Genomic DNA, 4,231 nt, shown 5'->3' on the forward strand with positions numbered 1-4,231 from the left:
CAATGAATTAATCAGTCAAATGACTGATCAGAGATCAGTTCACTTGGACAGGGCCTGATAAAAGAGTCCAATGGCTGAGGTATGATCTCATATCAAAATAGCTCAAGCATGAGCATGGCTGAGCAGCCAGGTCAATTTGTCACGCCAGAAATGGGATTATTATTATTTTAAAAAATGTAACAGATCAGAAGCAACTCCTCATGCAGAGAGCATACAGCCCTGGGCTGGGGAATCTTTCTTAAGAGGGCTGTATTCCCTTTTGGGTGACATTTGAGGGACTGTATGCCAATGATGGGAGAGGCAGATGAGCAGGACTACTGATGTGACTCAGCTTGTGTGTGTGTGCGTGCGTGCGTGTGTGCGCACACACATACTCCATACGCCATCTGGGCAAACAAGAGGCATTGGAAGCATCCTCGCCAGGAAAAACCACTAACAGATGGGGCAGGCCAGGGTGGTGAGAGCTGACCTGGGGAGACTCCTGAGGTCTGGAGCGCCATCAAATATGTGAGTCACTGTATGTGCACAGTTGATGGTCAGAAATCACATAAGCATTGAGAGTAGGTTTTCTTTTAACTGGCCATAAAGACAAACAAACAACAGCAAATCTTTGTAAATGTGTTTATAGTAATTAGTCAAAGGAATAACAATTATGCAAAACACTGCAGGAGTAGAGGATAGAGGGAGAGAGAGGTTTTATTTGGCTGGCAGAATTTGCCACCTATTTTGTAATTAATGGTATCGTTTTCATGCAGCAGGAGCACAATTACGCCAGGAACAGTACAGTGAAGGCTTTCTCTTTTGAAACAAGAATTTCATTCCAATCCTATGCCTGCCTGCACATTCCTCCTTAAGTATGTATCTGATTGCAGCCTTTCTCATTTTGCCCTGCAACGAACGTTTGAGCTCCTGACCAAAGGATAACAAGACACTCAGTTGGCTCAAATTCACAGATAACAAATAAGCAACTTATCTCACACAGGAAAAAACAAAACAGAAGCTCATCAGGGCAAAAGAGCCAAAGAAACCAAAACCACTTCCCACTACAGATGCTAAGTCATGTTTCATGAGTAGCTCTGCATACCACAAAAGTTCTTTCTGTACATGCTGTGAAGATATTGTTGCAGATTGAATAGATCAGGGGTTGTCAACTTGGTCCCTACAGCTCACTAGTGGGCGTTTCAGGATTCTAGGTGGGTGGTAGGGGGTTCTACGGCACAAGCTGAATTCTCCCTTCCATCAAGCACTGGTGGGCGGTAAGGAAATTTTACCATCAAGAAAGATGCATTAGTGGGCGGTAGGTATAAAAAGGTTGACTGCCCCTGGAATAGATGCCACATCGCAAGGCATTTCAGGACTGAGGTTTAAAATCCTAATTCCCACTTCTCTCCCAGCAACAACAACTACTACTACTGGCAGTTTATTCTTTAGCAAGCACTGGTGCCCAAAGCTTTTAGCCTGAGGCATCTCAATTCATAGTGACTAAGGATAGGGCCAGGCCTGGCTCATCCAGTTGAATAAAGCAGCAATATCCTTACATCTTAATTTGATGATAGACTTGGCAGCAGAAAGCCTTTTCGGCACCACTTAATCCAGAGAGCGGTCATATTTTAGCAAAGAAGTATAAACCAGTGAGTGCCATGCAACGCCTTATTGTTTCTGAAAGGAACATGGCAAGCAACCCGCTGAAGTCCATACAGGACAGTTTGAGACAGCCCCATATGCATGGTGGCACTGTGGTCTAAACCATATAGCCTAGGGCTTGTCAATCAGAAGGTTGGTGATTCCAATCCCCACAACGGGGTGAGCTCCCATTGTTCGGTCCCTGCTCCTGCCAACCTAGCAGTTCGAAAGCACGTCAAAGTGCAAGTAGATAAATAGGTACCACTCCGGTGGGAAGGTAAATGGTGTTTCCGTGCACTGCTCTGGTTCACCAGAAGCAGCTTAGTCATGCTGGCCACATGACCCGGAAGCTGTACGCCGGCTCCCTCGGCCAGTAAAGCGAGATGAGCGCCACAACCTAGAGTCGTTCGCGACTGGACTTAACAGTCAGGGGTCCCTTTACCTTTTTATGTCCTTGTATATTCTTGGGCCAGTTTGAATAAAATAATGCAGCCGCTGTAGATGGTGACTGCTGGTCCTTAGTCCATAGCAACCTCTGTGTTTCCACCTCCATCATTCAGCCCAGACACTGAGGTCCACCTCTGAGGGCCTTCTGGTGGTTCCTGCACTGCGAGAAATGAAGTTACAGGGAATCAGGCAGAGGATCTTCTTGGTAATGGCGCCCACTCTGTGGAACACACTCTCATCAGATGCCAAACAGATAAACAACTATATAACTTTTAGAAGACATCTGAAGGCAGCTTTATTCAGGGAAGTTTTAAATGTTTGATGTTTTATTGTGTTTTTATATTTTGCTGGAAGCAGCCCAGAGTGGCTGGGGCAACCCAGTCATATGGGTGGCATATAAATAATAAAATCATGTTTATGATTATTACCATGCCAAACCAATTCACCTGTAGCCTCTTAAGTGCAGCATAATGTTGATGTAAGATGGAAGCATTTGTGCTGAAAAGTGTACCACCACCACACCCCAATTTTAATAATATTCTGCATGACTGTATTTAAACGATAAAAAGTCTCACCCTTAGCTAAAAAGTCATTGCTAAAATGTTGCATCTCTTTCGGTTCCTTCTTTGCTCTAGGTCAGGGGTAGGATCCTCAGTTCTGGCCTCACTATCTGGCCCTCAGGACTTTTCCCAGGCAGTGCTGCATCTCCAGACTGGACCCCTTCTTCTGAGACCCCACCCCTCACTGGTCCATGCTCTGCAGCCTCTTCAGGTGCCTTTGCCTTTCCTTGCGATAGCACCTCTTGCTTCCCTGGATGGAGAGAGATGTGTGTAGGAACCTTTATCATCCGTTGCAATGCAGCCTATTATACAAGGGTTACTCCATCCACTTTTGCCTCTGGCCCTGTCCAGCACTTCCATGTGGCTCATGGAAGATTTCCCAAGAGGCAATGCAGTTCTCAGGCTGAAAAGGGCATCCCACTCCTGCTGTAAGTTTCTCAAGCCAACATGCTGTATTGGGTTATACTTTCATGAGCACAATGACCCTCTCCTCCCATGCAGCACACTCACATGTAACCTCCACACATTGGGATGGGGGGAACATCATCCAGTCCAGTCCAGTGTGTGTCCCAAAGTGTTAAATCTCTGCTTTTGAAATGCTCACCATGGCAGTGAATCTATCCTATCTGCATAATGTGCTTGAGAGCCTTCCTAACTTCTTAGCAAGTTTACATTAGCTCTGCAAAAGGAAACTTTTGACAATGGGTATTAGTTTAATTCAAACTTATCTGACATAGCTGAAGTTTAATTTACTTAAACATAATGTTGGGCTCTCGCACGATTATTTCAGTGCTGGGAATCACAATTTATAGATGAGGCTGAATGAGCAGCACTCAGCTTCAGCTCAGGATGACCTTCTAGGATCCCTAGCAAACGGAAGTCTCTGGCAATTGAGTCAGCTCCCACAGATGTAGCACATCTCGAGAAATGGGAACTTCTCAGCTGGATGCTCATTTACACCCTATGATTAGAAAATGTACTTATCAGTTTCACTTTCATTGAAGCTCTAGCAAGAACAGGGTGATAGCAACATTAACAAAGTACGTTGCGTATTTTTAGTCACTTGTTCTCACACGGCACATGAACACCCTTGAAAAGTAGCACCTACTTTGCCAGTCTTCTTGGGAATGTAACTGCAGTTGATTTCACATCGTGTCACATGCATGCATGTATTAGTTCCAGCAGTGGATATGTGAGGGATAGTGTTGCACACCACTAAAGACAATTATCCATTGCTTATCACCATGCACTTTCTTTGAAGGAGATTGGATGGCACATGTAGAAACTACCACATTATGCCAGCACAACAATATGCTAAGAGATACAGGCCATAGCTCATCAACCATTTGGATCCTAGTCTGCTTCATTCAAGCCCAGCACTCCCCCCCCCCCATTCCACATTGGCATGCCCATCCACTAGGAACTTGTGGTAGTTGTACAGCTATATTCTATGCAACAAATCACAATCAAAATGCATGTGCTAGCTGACTGGGAGGAGACAAATTTATTTCTGAAGCTGCAGTGGTATCTCCCTGTGGAGATGTGGAGCAGCGCCTCCAGGCTTGTTCTTTCTGTGACTATGAAGTTTGTAAACAGCCACA

At 45.0% G+C, this 4,231-nt stretch overlaps 1 long non-coding RNA gene across 1 annotated transcript; it reads right to left on the reverse strand.

Annotated features, from left to right (window-relative positions):
* Nucleotides 1-607: 607 nt before the first annotated feature.
* LOC310697024 lies at nucleotides 608-3,880 on the reverse strand. Its single transcript, XR_014520877.1, has 3 exons — nucleotides 2,646-3,880; nucleotides 2,066-2,230; nucleotides 608-909 (listed from the first exon to the last, which is right to left on the reverse strand). It is a non-coding gene; the product is annotated as an uncharacterized lncRNA (long non-coding RNA).
* Nucleotides 3,881-4,231: the final 351 nt, after the last annotated feature.

The sequence above is a fragment of the Podarcis liolepis genome (assembly GCF_965112155.1).
Source record: "Podarcis liolepis genome assembly, chromosome: 2".
Classification (NCBI taxonomy): domain Eukaryota; kingdom Metazoa; phylum Chordata; class Lepidosauria; order Squamata; family Lacertidae; genus Podarcis; species Podarcis liolepis.